The sequence below is a fragment of the Mytilus galloprovincialis genome, chromosome 5, assembly GCF_965363235.1.
Source record: "Mytilus galloprovincialis chromosome 5, xbMytGall1.hap1.1, whole genome shotgun sequence".
Taxonomy (NCBI): domain Eukaryota; kingdom Metazoa; phylum Mollusca; class Bivalvia; order Mytilida; family Mytilidae; genus Mytilus; species Mytilus galloprovincialis.
The window spans coordinates 50,273,436-50,291,558 of NC_134842.1; positions in this window are offsets into that span (position 1 = coordinate 50,273,436).

Consider the following 18,123-nt stretch of genomic DNA (forward strand, 5'->3'; position numbering starts at 1 on the left):
CCAATGGGGCAAATAATTGGGTCCCCGTTCCATATACATTATTTAGACAAAGTATATTAACAGAAATGAAAGACTACAGAAATTTATCATAGATCAATAACACAATGAAGGCATATTTAAGTTCAGAGCCACGCCATATGTAACAAATAAACATAAAAAGGCATAAATACAAAATATATTGACAAAATAGAATGTCAAGAATACAATTGTTAGCATAGAACAATAACGGGATGCATAAGTACAGAGCCACGTCAAATGAATATCACCAAGAACAGACTCAACAGTAAAGGTAACATTCAGACAAATAATAAAACAATATAACACGTTGAAAGGAGGATAAATTTCGTCAGTACCCATAATCAAAACTTCAAACAGAGCTAAACAAACACATAAATGTAGACCGAATAACACGAGACTACCAACAACTCTGATTTATATCAAGTGTTATGGGAAGGTAGGCAACTCATTTGTTCTTATTGTAAAACCAATGTGTTGAGTTGTTTTTTGATATTGAGACGTATGGTCTAGGTGCGATTGTTGATTGATTATCTCAAACAAATAGATAATATGCCAAATTGTCGACATCTGATAAAAACTACAGGTATTTCCAGGTTGACAAATCTTGTGTTCCAATCAACGGTTTCTTTTTTTCCAATAGTAACGTTTAGATCATGCACACAGTTCATTGAAATATTTTTATGATAAAAGACCATACATAGTTTTAAATTTAAAACATGCTGACGGAACTAATGAAGTGATTTTATATGCATTGCACGTTTATGATTATACTATTTATCGTATTTTCATTGGTGTCCGGATCTAAAATAATTTTGTCATTTTCAATTGCATGTGACTTTTAATTCTTAATATATAGTTTCACCAACCCACTTAATAAAAAAAATACAAAACAAAATCAATTGAAGTTTTTTTTAACAAAAACCTTAAGCGTAATATATTTATTACATGAAATATCTGTAGACTATATGTCCGGCTTTCATAATTGAATCAATACATATACAAATTCGTGTAAATAGATATGAGAAGATGCAGTATGAATGCCAATGAGACATAATCATTATGCATATTCATTACCCTATTGTTTTCTTTTTCAGAAGTGTTCACAAGTCAGTGGTCGTTATACGGTTTGTTTTCTACCAATTTTGACTATGTATGCAACCATACAAATAGATTCAATACACAGATAACAGTTAGTTGTACACCTGTTAACACAGGGCAACTACTTACCAACCAAAAAATGTAGCAACAAAATAAATGCTCATGCTTGAAGATTGTAAGCGAATGGAATATAAAATGTAAATACCAGCAATTTAAAATACACACACACATAAGGGTGCAAACAGCTTGTATTGTACACCTTCAACATTGGGCACTCTGAAACATTATAGACCAGAAGATAGATTATAACTAAAATCTTCTTTTTATCGTGTTTCTGAAATATTTTTCTTTGTTTATCTACAGTAACTTATTTTCAGCTCATTAAACAGAAAATATTAATCATCTTTAACACAGGACAATTATAACAGTGACTGCAATATGTGGAATGACTATTTATCAATTGTTTACCCATCTGTATAGTTATGTTGTGTTTCTGAAAGTTTCTGCTATACCTTAACAATATGAAGCAACACTGTGGTTTTTTTCTCGCTTTATAGCGTTTGTGACAAACGGAAAAAACAGTGGTCAAAATCGTCATCTAATAACATTGGCTAATATAAGAGGTCAATCGTCGTTTCCGACTGCATTTGAAAATATTTTTATATATTGTTTTTGCTGATGATTTTTTGCTTACATTTTTCCTTTAGGTTATATTGTTTAACAAAATAACCAATATTACGGCACTGATGATGTGAAGACGTCATATTTTACACTTTTGACAAACGAAAACACAAAAAAAATAATCGAGTACTGCAAAATGCATTTAGGTATAAAATATTTTTATAAATATCTTACCATAAGGAGGTTTATTTGCATTTTCTAACGCCTGTTTTACAAAGGTGACCACACCCGTTAGAACAACATAGACTACCATGACCACAGCCTGACCCACATCGTTCATCACAAGTACCGACTGTACCTGGAGGTAAGGTCGGGCACACCAATCTGCACTCTAAGATAAAAAGATAGTAATTAATTTTTCAAATGATTGCTTATACATCTCATTTTAAATTTATCGTTTTGTATGTTTACATGTGGTGAACAATTTCTAGATATAACTTTAGTGGTTTTTTTTACTGAAAGTGTAAAAACGTCTTTAGTATTTTTCTAAATTTCATATGAAAGTAATCAAATATACTCTCATCCAATTGAAAGTGAACTACACTATGGTCCAAGTAGTTAATCCAAATCGAAAATTTCCAAATGTATTAAAAGAAGTTCGAATATTTAATAGTAACAACATTTTTTAAAATTGAGGTATCATGTTGTTTATTTGACTATTACACGTACAACTATATTCAATTGTTCATCAACTGTCCGGGTATTGATGTTGTTTTACATACACAGTACACTTTATTGATGTAAAAATAAAGACGTTTTTTCACCTTCAGTATAAATATGTCAACATTTTTCATGTTTTTCTATCTTTCAAAAATATTTGTTCAACAGCATGGTAGACATATTACATGTTATATCATGCATTTGTGAACTTTCCATTTCGTTGTAGCAACACTGCTGCATCGCCGGCATACGACGTATAACCTCCCAATTGATATGATATTCCGGGGCTTGAATCATGATTTCCTTGATAGAAGATTGCTGCTCACAAGGAAGCTATTTAAGCAAGAGTTCCAAATGGTGAAGTTGTAAATCATCCCTCCATAGACTTTACAACACGAGTTGGTTCATCGTTATGTAATAACTATTTCACAGATTATCTCTGATATGTTCCTTATGTCGTTACTACAATACTCTTCTCTTTTAACGAATGTGACCCACAGAATTAGGACTATTTACCGGATTTGTAATATCATAAGCAAAATGACGGGTGCCAAATGTAGAGCAGGATCTGGTCACTCTTTCGGAGCACCTGATACTATTCCCAGTTTTTGTTGGGGTTCGTGTTGCTCAGTCTAGTGTTTTCTATGTTGTGTCGTCAGTACTATTATATGTCTGTTTGTCTTTTTATTTTTTGCCATGGTGTTGTCAGTTTATTTTCAATCTATGAGTTTGACTGTCCCTCTGGTATCTTCTGTCCTTCTTTTATGTGGAGTTAAGTTAACGGAATCGCTAAAAACATTTGACTCATGTGATAAATTCTATTTATTAAATCAACATTTTTATCAGACATCATTTACATAAACACCAATAATTCAGTTTTATGTAATTTATCATTATACCAGGAATTTAAAGTTTTATTCTAATGCAATTTGTATGTAACAATTTTTTTTCATTGGCTAAAAGTTGCCGTCAAATCCACAGTTGACCAGGCGTAACTAAGGAGGGACAACCATTTTGAAATGATTGAATCATCAAATGTTGGATTACTACTATATAATCCAAAATAAAACAACACGTACCCCGAATTCGCCGTTTTAAAGTTATTTTATCCGAATTTGAAGCGTACAGGTAACGTAATAACCTCCAGTTTGTAAGTTTTCATTTGTATGACGTCACGTTTACACATGACGTCTTTGCGCCAAAATCATTCATCAAGTTTCGCGGATTTTTTTTTATTTGTCAAATTTAGACATTTTCCCAAGTTTTATCGTATTATTTCTTTTTGAAATGCATTAGAATTGGAATAACAGTACTGTAGTTGAAGAGTTGCCACCGTCAATTTTGATTTGACGGTCGCAAATCTCCGTTTTAATGTCTCCGCTACGCGTCGCCAGTAAAACTGCATTTGCGACCGTCAAATCTACAATTGACGGTGGCAACTCTTCAACTACAGTACTGTTATTCCTTAATTCGTACAATGTATGTTAATTTTTACATATAATCAATAATTTGTAACCTTACAATATACTTAGTTGAAACACATACACACATTGAAAAACATACATGAACATATACCGCAATATAAACAATGATGAAAGCGATACACTTACTTGGTGTTGCACCACTGACAGTTGTAGTTAAGAAAAATAGAACACAAAAATTACACAGTAATAATCCAGTTAATTTTGACATCGTCTCGGCAAAGAAATAATGACAAGTGACAATGCTCACCTTTTTCTGTTTATATATTTCTTTTTTTTTTTAGATAATTTATTTTACTCACGTGTTAAATGATATACAGCTCCACGAAAATGTAAACAGTTTTAGGAAACAAAGGATATAAATGACATGTGGTTAAAACTTCTATTTAGAAGAAAAAATATTTGCATTTATTTGTAAAGATGAAGACATGTCATCCTTTAATTGCATGCACAGTTTAAATACAATAATCTTTGTAAGCCAGTCCTAGTGTTACGACAAGTTGTTCTAGGTGTTTTCTTTTTCGAATATTTTTAAATTATTGAATCTATAAATAGTTTTAACAGTAACCAAATTAAGGTAGATTCTTTCCGGAGAATACAAGTTACTATAAACAGATATTCAATTTATATATTGTAATGACAGTATTATTACGAAATATTTGTATCCAAGTTAATTTTAGGATTCAGAATACACTCAATGATTTTTACATGTTTAAACCTTTACTTCTTAATTTTATTAATATAGAATTCAATTTCGAAATATGTTAAACATGTTGAATTTAATTTTCAATATATGATCTGGGTGGTAGAAGGATCGCTCAATACTGCATTCTCTAATTTCTAAGACATAGCTTCTTCCAATTCAGTTTTGTCAATTAATTTCTTTACTTTCCAATTAAGCCCCATCCATACCCCAAATTTAACATTATTCAATGAGAATAGGCAAATGTTTTAAGTCAACAAAAGGAAAATATAGTTGTGGTCCAACACTTTCTATTCTCCAAAAAAAATATGCCATTTTTCTGTATCCTGCATTTATGTTTCTATAACCACTCCGTAATTGTAAAATATTGATATTGATCCAATATTCTACATTTTGTAAATTCTTTCCAGACTTGAATGTGATATAAAGATGAATTTGAATCAGCAAACAGATTAACAAACAAAACAAGAAAAACAAATCGATGTGGTGAATACTTAGAAGCAATCATGGTTTTCTTTTAGTTATATTCCTAGTATACTATATTTCCTATTTTTGAGACGACTACTAACTTGTCGTACTCGATGTCAGTTGAAGGTGTGTTGCCCATTGTTGAAAAGGTGTGCTAATGAATATTGTTGGCTCATTCGTCAAATACATAAAAAAAATAGTGTGTCTTCTAGGTAGATAAAAGTCGTAATTAAAACCCCCATACCCGTATCCCGATTTAAGCTATCGAATTATACATATTACCAGCTTTATAATTACATGAGCATCACGGCGAGTGTCACATGTTAAACAGGGTATGCTTAACCTTTCGGTACACCTTATATCATCCCAGTTATTTGGTAAAGTTCTCGTTGTTCAGTCTTTCATTTTCAATCTTGTGTTTTGTTGCTGTAGTTTGTCTGTTTGTCTGTATGTCTGTTTTCTTATTTATTTGGCATGTCGTTTTTCAGTTTATTTCGACATATAAGATCGAGTGTTCCTCTAGTATCGTTTGTCTAGTTTTGTAAATTCAAGTTTTTTGTATTTAACAGAAACTGTATAGTAGTATGTGCAACAGTCCGTCATATTTTCCACCGAATAATATTTGATTATTATAGTTTGGTAATTGTTAAATCACCATATATTTAATCTGTTTCTGTTTATATTGCTCAATCATCGATGAGTTGAAAACAAATTAGTAAAATAAACCAATTAAACACGTCAACTATCAGAATAGTCCAGTCGATTTGTGAAACAATTGCTCAGATTGTGGTAAAAGCATAAAATTTTGCAGAGTGTTAGTTGAGGTCATAACTAACATTTATAGCTATGGACCCAATTCAGAAATTCAAAATGGCGTCTCTGGGCGGCCATTTTGAAATTGTGTCCAAAAAATTAATAAAAATTATTAGACAAAATATGAAAAATATATTACTTTACCAATTTTGATAAACTTTCGTATATCTTATGACAAAGAATATCAACTGAGGACTATTGAAGTATTAGGTGACCATCTTGAATGATGTTCATTTTGGAAACGTAAATTTCCAATATATCATTATTCGCTATCCTAAATCGTTTTTTGAATTAATACTAAGTTTTATATGCATTTACAACTAGTTTTGCTAATCATTTATTTATGACTGTTGCTATTCATATAGGATATATTCACCAAGCACTCAAATAAGGGATGCATATGGTAACATATAAATGTATTTAAAAAATACGCGTTAATTCTTTTAATTGCAGTTTAGCATGTGGGGCTTAGTTACTTTTTTACCACCAAAAAATGCGTATATACAATACAAGTTATGGCCATTGTATGTTGAAACGGAATAATACGTAGGTATTAAAGTCACTGGAGCTGAAAAAAAATTAATAGACTGGAAAGAATTCCGTAACGCCAAGAGAGGACACATGAGGATTTACAATGACAATCAAATACAAAAAGAGCAGACATATATATTTGAGCTGGTAATCAGTCATTTTTGTAAGCATAAAACTGTTCCAAGTTGATGAAGGCCATGTAATGGGAGAATCACAAGGCAAAAGGTACTTATCCTGTGAAAGCCCTTCTTAAGATCAAAATATATTTTGTCAGGAAAAACGAAAAAAGTCTAAGACGAGTCACGGATTGAAAATACCAGTAAAATAACCAGCAACGGTTGTGATGAATTAACAAGAACAATATGATTGCAGGGATTTTTTCCGTTCATTGTGATGAGGTATCTGACTATCATCATGAAGCCTCGACAATTATAATTGACAAGAGTGTATGTGACTGTCACTTGAACTACTAAACATTGTTCTTTTAGCCAGTGCTGGAGATTAATATTTCAGGAGCAGATATCATGCTAAATGTTTGTTAAAACTGCACTACAAGGCAATTAGACAGAATTCGAGACACAGAAAAAAAGTCAAGAATCTCGCCAAATTGATAGAAAAAAGTGACGACTCACACTCTGGAACAGATATTGTTTTAACATTTGAAATTGATGATATTGGTAAATTGTACAGTAAACGTTCTTAGTAAATATGAGTTGTCATTGAAGGAATGATTAATACAATACTTCTGAAAAATTGAATACTAGCTGCCATAGATAATATGCAAGCACACATGAAAGGTTGCGTCTTTCTTCGAATTCTCAACGAATATGTTGGGGAAGTTCTAAAACAGGCCATGTCTTTTAGTCGTGATTATGAAGGCCTCTTCATAGTCAAATTAACTAGAATAGTTTGAGGAGTTAAGCTTGTTACTATAAAAAGGTTTACAGAGACATTCAATGTAGGCTTTCCAAATGAATCGGTTCCACAATCTTTGAGACATCTTACTCTCTATCTGAGGACCGATAAGTTGCAGTTGTACCATTTCAACGACGAGCTGCACAATTGAACTATTATAGCTGAAAAATGGTAAGTCTTGTCTGCCACTCAACGATATTTCTGGACTGTGTCTCGATGTTTGGCCATCCTGTATCATTCTTACTAAGGAAACTTATGTCTGTTGAACTGATGCGTGTCAACAGCTGTTATTGTGTGTCCCTGTAAAGTTATTCTTAGTATCAAGCATATATATTTTGCCTGGTATGGCTATGGTAATGCCTTCATTTTTACCCTTTTATTATGAGTCTGTTTCATAGCTTCACGATTAAATTTGTTAAAAATCAAGAGCACTAATTTATTTTGCGTATGCTTATAGATATCCTTTGGCAGCTACATTCCAATTTTATTACCTGCGTTGTATCAGTTCTTTCTTCCATGATAACTCCAAGATGTTCCAGGCGTTTACTGTACAATTTAGCGTGATCTGCAAGCTTGGAGATTGGTACAATACCTCTTCCAGACCGTGTGCTATCAATATATTTTATTATTTAGGAAAGCACAACTCCAAGGATAAAAGATTCCTGGCTTTCTTTCTGTGTCTTAGATTCTGCCTATTTGCTATGTTGTCAAGTTTAATCAATCATCAAGCATGATACTAGTGATTTGCCATCTCCAGATCTTACTTTTGCTAAGGGAATATGTCTTGTAGTACAAGTGCACAGTCATGCCCTATTTTTGTCGATTTGAAAATGTCGATGTATCATGATCTTCAGATACACCACCGCAGAAAAAATACATTGCAGTTATTGTTCTTTTTGATCCAGTTCCACTTTACAGTGTCTGGTTACTTATTGTTTCCTTTCAATTGGGAACTTATCTTTAACATCAGAAGTATGTTTTGCCTTAAGCTTTTGCTGATGAAATATTTTGAGGTCTGAAAATTTGTTTGACATGATTTGTGCCATTTTACCTTGTGATTCTGGAGTGCTTCTGCAGTTCCATAGCCCTGATTCAACTGTTTTGAATTGAGCGAAAAGAAAACCAATTCAAGACCCAACATCTTCGTATGCTTGCATCAAAAGGGTGATTGCCAGCTCAAATGTCTATGACTGTTCTGTTTGTATCTGCTTGGCATTGCAAACCCTTACACGTCCTCTCTTGCCGTTTCACACATTCCTTCCAGTCTAATTGCCTATTATGTTTTTCTGATATATAGTTCAAGTGTTTTCGAAATCTACAATTTTGATCTTTTCAAAAAAAAAACTTTCGGTCATAAATTATATAATATATACGTAATTTCTGTTTTAAAAAGTTACTTAGGCTAACGTGTAATTAAAAAAACTTTTGATACTGATATCTTATTTTTGTAAACATGTGCATGCCTTATCTGACCTCTTTGTGAATATCCAATATAAATTAGTAAAAAAAGTATGAATGCAAACAATGAATTAATAAGATTAGCGAATAATGATATATTGGAAATTCATGTTTTCAAAATGGCCATTATTCAAAATGGCTACCAAAAAATCAATATATATGAAGTTCTCAGATGACAGTCCTTGTCATCTGTGATGAATATACCATATGACTATATATTATTTCCTGCAGCAAGCGCTTAACTTATAACTCAAAGTGAACACGGTTACTAAGGAAATGCAAATATGTAAAGGCGGTATTAAGTTGAACTACTCTATGTTAATGTGGAGGACAATGTGATAGAATATGATAAACAGAGTGTGGTTTGACAAAACATGTATATTTCATTTATTGTTAGATATTTTTAACGTCAATTGAGAACATTTGAGCAGTTTATGTTCTTATAACATTACTTGTATGATATAAAATTTATTATGTCTGCAATCAAGGTTTTTGAAAGTTGTTTCAAATGAACAATATCCACAAAACGAATTATCCAGTAATCAGCCAACTATTATAAACGACAGGTATACAAACATTTTCTTGCTTTATTTGTACGTATACAATAAAATTCTCCTGTTATTCTATGTTGGACAAGCGGTTGCACGAATATTGCTTTCAGAGTAACAGTTCATTTTATGATCCTCTTCGTGTCTGCGTTTTAATGCTTTTTTACCCGCTACAAAACAGAAGAATAACTCGGGGAGGGGGATAGACTCGGATTTTGTCCTGTTTATATAGCTCAAACAAATACATTTGTACATCTTCCACAATACATTTTTTATTATATCGAAAAATGACTACATATTTTGGCTTAAAAAAAAAGATTTTCAAAATGGCCGCCATACAATATGGGTAATATTTCCAAAACTTTTGTTCTACAAGACAATTGGATTCAGCACTGTTATTCTATTAACCAGATTTCATGTGAATATCTTCTCTAATATCATTTTCGTGATTTTTTATTATTAATCTATTGAGATGAAACGGCTGCCATTTTAAAATGGTCGCCTCTTCCGCCAATTTCGACTTTCAGATTGGGTCCATAGCTTAAAATGTTGTCCATGACATATACTACTAATAAAATTGAGAATGGAAATGGGGAACGTGTCAAAGAGACAACAACCCGAACATAGAAAAAAAACAACAGCAGAAGGTCACCAACAGGTCTTCAATGTAGCAAAAAATTCCCGCACCCGGAGGCGTCCTTCAGCTGGCCCCTAAACAAATATATACTAGTTCAGTGATAATGAACGCCATACTAATTTCCAAATTGTACACAAGAAACTAAAATTAAAATAATACAAGACTAACAAAGGCCAGAGGCTCCTGACTTGGGACAGGCGCAAAAATGCGGCGGGGTTAAACATGTTTGTAAGATCTCAACCCTCCCCCTATACCTCTAGCCAATGTAGACAAGTAAACGCATAACAATACGCACATTAAAATTCAGTTATGCCAAATGTCATGCTTTTACCACAATCTGAGCAATTTTGTCAAAAATCTGCACAAATCGACTTGACTAGAAGAAAATAACAGACTAACAAATACACTGAACTGTAACAACAACAAACCCCATCATACGTCGAAAAGGACTATTTGATAACAACTTCCAAATACTTAGTAAAGGACATTTAAAGGATGAAAATAGTTGGTTGAATATGGTGGTATTGCTAACAAAACCTAAGAATATTTAACATCTGGTATCTTTCATGAAACTATGTATGCAATTAGCAAGTAAGAAAATGTGTCAAATAAATGGACAATTGTTATCATGATTTGGATTTGTCATGAAGGGATCTTTTTGGCGGTATCTTTTTTTAAAACAAACAGACATAATAGGTAAAATGTCAAAAATAAGGATACACCAATTAATATTGAAATATTTTAATTACTATAAAAACCAACAAATCTGTCAACTAAGAAAAACAAAGTAGAATACAGATAAAGCAATAAAAGCATTTGTAAAGATTTGTGAATCCACCCTTTAAACATGTTAAAGTAACTGTTATTTACCATGCTTACAAATAACAATTGAATAAACCTACGAAAGCACTGTGTCAGACAGTAAGTAGTATGTTGCTTTGTTTGCGAATTCTACGTATTCTCATCCCATCACTATATATTTTCTTTGATATTGACATTAGTAAAAAAAATGCTATTTAGGCTATCAATTTTATTAAAACAAAATGTAATCATGCAGACAATCCCTTAATCCAAGTTTCCATACTTTCTTTTAGTTTACATCTTTTTGGTTGTAGACAGCATTGATAATAAATTAGACATTTATATCAAAGGGTTTCCGAGCATCACTTTCAAGAGTTGAAATATCAAACAAACACAATCTGATATTTAGAGCTTTGTTCGTCGTTTGTGTTGAACTATGACCTACAAAGTTAATCATTTGAAAATACAAATCTTATTGAAATTGGACAAAATCATCTGTTATCATATATTTTCGGGAATAATTTTAATGGATGTATTTGTATTTGGAATTGACAACAAGGATTACTTAAAAAAATATATCAATTATTGCAGAGAGAAATGACACAAGCAAAGATTCGTTTTCTAATCAGACGAAAAACATATCTCGTAAATTGCGAATGTACAAATCGTCAATATTGAATGTTACCTCCTTTCGTGGCATTGCCATCATCATCAAAACAACATATCAGAACTTAAAAGTAACAGTCTAAACTGTTCTTCAGTAAGTGAAGTGCACTGAAAGAACATCTAATCGAATAAGGTTCACGACTGAACAGCAAAAATGAAATATTGATCTCAACCACGATGGATAAAAACAAAAGAAGAACTGCATTTACATACAACAGAATTTTCATCAAACAATCTATCTAATTTTAGTAACCAGCCAATATCAAACTTATTATTGATGACATTCTCGAAATAAATAAAAAGTTGCAGTTGTGTGTGATACTCTTTTATGAATATATTTATCACAATAATTATATTTTGTAAGATCGTAAAACAATTTTTCATATTACATACAATTCATTTTCATCAACATTTGTTTCTAGATTGACAATACTTCTAAAAATGTACGATTTAAATTAAATTATAGATTAGTATAAATGATATAGGTGAATACAAATGCAGCAACAGTTAAATTCGTCCATTCCAATTCTAAGCCATGCTTAGTGATTTTTTCCAAAGCGTACAAAACAAATGGTGTTTGGCGACAAACGTCCATCATAATGGAAATTCGACCCCACATGACGTTATTTTCGGTTTTTGGTACGGTGGCACTGCAATAGTCTAATATATCATGAAACGGTAAGAACTTTTTAACAATGCAAAGACAATACCTGATGTAAACTTTTAATCAAATGCAATAAACAGAAAAGGAGTCGGTCCGGTAATGGCCGATTTTGGCCTCGAATTTCAGATTCATCTGATGAATGATTTTGAACACTTTTTAAACACTTAAAGGTCTACTTCAGTCGATCCAATAAGTTTTGTGAAAGATTTAAACTGATAAAGGGATTAAAGACGCTCAAATTAAAGCTTAAAAAAGAAAATTCTATCAAATATGTCATACTATGTCACTTTCCCGATGATTTTTGTAAAAATTGTAAGTGGCAGCATTCGTGTTCACTCTCAACCTTTATATATGTTATGTATTATCATCAAATACTACTTACATTTAAATATAAGGAATGAACTCAAATGCGGCCACTTCCATGCTAAAATTGTGCAGATTTCAGTAAATCAGCATGACTCAATGATGCTAGCACCCGATGTGTGTGCATTGCATTGTCAAAAACAGCCCATATTTATGTAACAGAAGCATTCTTCTTTCCAATAAATAGCTAATAGTTTACATTTTAACAATTTTGTAAAATTGCTATTATTTGGGGCCACAAAGGAGTCTTCCTTTAAATTTTAATTCGTTTATATTGTCAAATTAAAAAAAATCAAAATCTGAAGGCAGAAAGATATTAATTTTTTTCAGTACTATTACTTTAAACATTTATAAGATAAGGTTAAGTGACAAATACAAACGGCATCGAGAGCTAGTTATAAGGTCATGAGCTAAAACGAATTTATTTCATTCTTTACGGTCCTGCTGCGTAAGTTTAACCTTTTTGATGGAATTATTTCGATGTTGTGTATTTAGATTAAGCTAAACCGTAGTAAGACATTCATCTCAACTTTAATGACAGTATGTTAAAAAAATGCAAACTGAGAGAGTGCAATTCAAAAGGATATTAAAAATTCCTAAAGCGTTACTGGCAAAGCCATGGCAAATGTGGAGAGAAACCGGTTCACAAATTTAAAATATCACATAAAACATTTGAAGCTATTTAAAGAGTGTGGGTTATCTCAGATACTTCAAATGCTTATACGGATCTTTTTCCACTAGTGCTAGCTGTCATCATACTCATTGAAAAAATATCTGTGATACGTCTCATACGTACAAGAGTTATTTAGAACACAAGCACAATCGTGACAATCAAACGTTATTTATTAATCAGTTTAGGAGATCAATGAATGTGTAAAACCATTGCTGAAGATACACAGTGTGTAAACTGTTAACTGTAATATGTGTAAAATAATATGATTGATGTGAAAATCACCGAACCGACGTTAATTGATTGATTTTCTTAAACCTTTTTTTTCTTATGTATTAAAATGTACATCGGGACAATTGTACATTGTTTGTTATACGAATTGTGAAGTTAATCTTTAACATAACTTACCATATTTCAAAGCACGTTTTAACTTTCTTCTTACAATCATGACCACAGCCATTAAAACAACAACTTTTTCCAGAGCCACAACCACCGCTTTGACACTTTTTACCACATGGACCAATTCCAACACCAGGTGTTCTAGGACACATCATCACGCATCCTTTAAGACAACATGATTGAAAGCATCAGTTAAGCTAATGCTTCACAGTAAAAAATATAAAACTGGAAATAAACTATCCCAGTACAAAAGCAATATTCATGGAATGGTCATGTTGACAGGGACACATATACAACGAGTTCTTCCTTGATGGTTTTTCAACACATTAAGTGATAAACTGGGGAAAAATAGTTTTATAATTGATGAAAAAATACAAAATGTTTTTTGTTTGTTTATTTTTTTGTACACATGCTCACACACACACACACACATAAACACGAACACAAACCAAAACATAAATAAGAAACCGATTTACATGTACTTACGTCGACCGTTGACCTCTATAATGAAAAATGTTAAAAGACAAAAGTTACAGAAAATAATTCTCATCAATTTCGACATGGTGTCGTTGCTATAATTGTAATTGTTATTCTGACTGAGAACTGGTGATTTATATAATACATAGACCCAAAAAATATAAAACATAAAATCAGGGAAAAATCCCCTTATTTCCGATGACGAACAATGTTTTCCAAGATTAATATGTTTTTTGTTTTACATGTAAGCATCAATATAAATATTAAACATGACATATTCGTACTAGCTGGTGTCATGACATGTGGCAATTCGTTAATAAACTTTAGTTTAAAACTTGGACAACAAAGTAGGTGTTTTCCAAAAATTTAATACATGTTTTATAGAAATCCGGACTTAAATAAATCAAATTTGTCCATAAAGTTAATTTTTACAAGATCATTGATATCCGCCTAATTAAAAGTGGTATATGTAATAACATTGTCATACATGAGCACTGTACCATGTGTTCTTAGTTCTTTTCCCAAATATATATATTAACTGACAGTTTTATGCTAGAACAAATTGAGGAACATGAACATTTAGAAAGAAACAATGCACTCAATTTCTAAATCTAAGAATCATTTAAGTATACACAACTTCAAGCATACATAAATAATCAAACATGAATAAAACATAATCGATTTACCTCTTTCGGTGTTATTGAGTTCACTTATCGTTCATATAATGACTTATGTCTTGAATAATGGCCTAAATTGGATTCGGCGATATCTTCTCCTCATCTTGATCTCGTTTCAAAAATACTTTGGATTGGTCACTTCTGCGACTTAGAGTCTTATGTAGGTGTAACCTGTGCTCATACTTATAAGCTTTTTTTATAGAATAATTTCCTTATACATTTGTAAGCAATACTTTGAAAAAAAGAATGTATAACTTTGAATTGCCCCAGCCGCATTCTGCTAAGTTACATTAACGTTTTCGGATTTTTACAAGTTTATGTAACTACAAGAAATAACACAGTGTTTGCAATATAAACAAATTGTAATCTCCTTTATATTTCTGAAATGCTTTCTGAAATCTTTAGATGCATACCTATATTGAGTTTAAATTATTGATAGGGGTATTTTGATGAAAAGTTAACACAATAATGTATAGGTTACGATCATACAACGTCGAGGGAGGTTATGATTCTTTTCATTCAAAATTCTGTTCGTACCATGCTAGCGTTGATTTATATTTGTTTTTAGTGAAACATAACATTATATCTGAAGAACAAATCCTCTCAATCAGAATTTGTTTGTTTCTCTGTGCTCGTCATATTTTTTACTGCAAAGTTAACCAGAATGAAAATAAGAGAGGATTTAGTTTCCAAAGGGACAATCAAACTACGTAATAATTTTTTATCATGCATATAAACTTATTCGAATTAACATGCTAAGACCCAAAGGTAGAACTCGATAAGGATTTCCAATGAGACGAATCTCAACCAGAGAATAATTTAGGCAATCATATAATGATGTATAAAAAGCTACACGCATGTATCGTCCACCCGTGTTGTACTACATTACCCAAAACTATCTTTGCAATGAAAAAGAAAATTGTCCAAACAGCTATATTTCTATCTTTTCTTGTGTTTGCCAAATCCAGCGAAAGCCTTCTGTTTTATAGTCATGGGTGTTTTCCAATCTCTCTGTTCAAAAGCATTCAACGTTAAAGAATTACTTGCCTTTTCTGATCGAACTTGAATTTGTATATTGACAGGAACTCTAATGATCTTCACATTGTATAATGACTTCAAAATTCATCTTGAAAATTAATGAAATAGTTGCTTTTTTGTCATTTTTCCAAGAAACAGTTCTTATTTCTATAAATACATTGCAAACACATTCCTAAGCTATATCTTTGAATTGAAGAATAAAGGTCCGCTTTACAACAACTAAAGATTCGTAATCTCCTCACCCCCTGAATTTATCTTAGCTAAATAAGAAAACATCGATATATATTTTTTTTTTACCTTTTATCAGCAATAATAATTTTGATCTTGTCGTCATATTACAAATTTCTTTTAATTGTCCTTTGCTATAAATTGGACCGACTACCTGTTAAGTCTTTATCTGTTCAATGCATTGAAAGCTAGACTATCGTGTGTTTGTTTCCGTCTTGTAACATGGTTAGATATGTCTAGATGGTTTTACACTAAATATTTTGGGACCCTTTATAGCTTGCTGTTGGGTGTGAAGGAAAGCTCTGTATTGAAGACCATACTTAGACCTATAATGGTTTACTTTTACAAATTGTGACTTGAATGAAAAGGTTTCTCATTTGCGCGCATCATACTACATCTTCTTTTATCTAGACTTACCTCCTAGTCAATCATCTCTACTTAGGTTTGTGTATCAACTGATTATTTTTGATGCAAACAAAAGGGCTGTGATTGTACTGAAGGATACATATTTTTTTCTATCATGTTTATCTTCGGTTGATTTGTCATGTTCTTGCATAAAATCTATTAATGACTTTTTTATAATTCAAAAGAAAATTCGAAAATATCAAACATAGTTATTTATCAATTAGATGTTTAAAACCATAAAAATATAATGCAGTAAGAATGATTTAAATTCAATCGTAAAATTTGCAAACATTTTTCATCGAACTGATTTATACTTAAAGCAGTCAAAATATTGTATCTAACAACACGGTTACGGCTTAACATAACTGTGATTTTAAACTCGTCGATTTTGTTGAGGGTATGAAGCAGAACGCAATCAAAAATTGTAAGTCAGATAACTAATTTAAAACAATTTCTATCGAACTATTATACCTGTATGTAACAACATTTTATATGTAACTAAACTAACATAGTTTGGGATATTCATTACTATATAACGGATCATTTGATTTCATTGTCATGTTAATATCTTCTTTTTTACTTAGTTATTGATGCATAATCTTACATTATGTGAACATAACACAAACATATTCACACACCAAAAACAAATCAAACAAGGTAGTACACTTACTTTTTTATTTAGCCACTGAAAAAGAAGACACACAGATTAAAAAAAAAACTGTACAGTATTTATAACGTCAATTTTGCTTCATTCTTGTCGTTTATATGTTCCAATTGAAACTGCGACTGTTAATTTATCATTTAAGTTATGCATGTTTTCCAAATGATATAACAAGAAAAAACATCACAAAACATGTTAATGTGTCAAGGAATATTAAATGCATGTGGTTAACACTTGTGGTTTACATTTGTCGTTAGAGAAAAAAGATATGTAAACATGAGAAAAGGTAGAAGTTTTATTTTAGTACACATTAATATATTACCTTTGTTATCTTCACCTCTTTAAGTGACATGTTTTTTTGTGTCTTCACTTTTTCTCACTATAATCAGTTAAATCATCAAATCGTCAAATCCATAAATCGTTGATGTTTTTCCAGTTTTTTATCCTATTTTTAAAACAACCAGGGGAGTTCTTCCCCGCAAATATCATTGTAGAAATATATTTCGATATCATTTAAAAAAAACAAGATTTCAATCTTTCTTCGAAAGATAACTTTTAAAATCGTAAAACACAACTTGTAAAGTTGTAATCGAAACTATTGTTTTCATCATGTTATAAAATAAAGAGCTTGAATGTTTTGGTATATGGCATTACTACCATATACATTTAACTGCTATATCTATGATGAGTTTATATTCAATTAGTGCATTCAGAAAATCAATCAATGATATATAACATAGCAATACACTTTTGCAATAATGTTGTGTTTTTCTTTAACTTTGGATTTTCATCGTCCCGAAGGTGTCTTTTTGCTTTTTTTTCAAGATAAATGGGAAACAACAAGTTACCTTGAGGAGCATGACAGGATGTTTTGTATTTGTTTGTCATATATTTATAATGCTAAGGGGAAAACAACCCATTATCAAACATTCATTGTTTTAAACAAGGTCAACAGATAATTTGGAATACATCTGTACATAAAAGTTTCAATGATATAGTTGGCATGTTGTGACAGTGGTCCAGGTGAACGCCTTAATAAATATTTACATATGACATAACACGA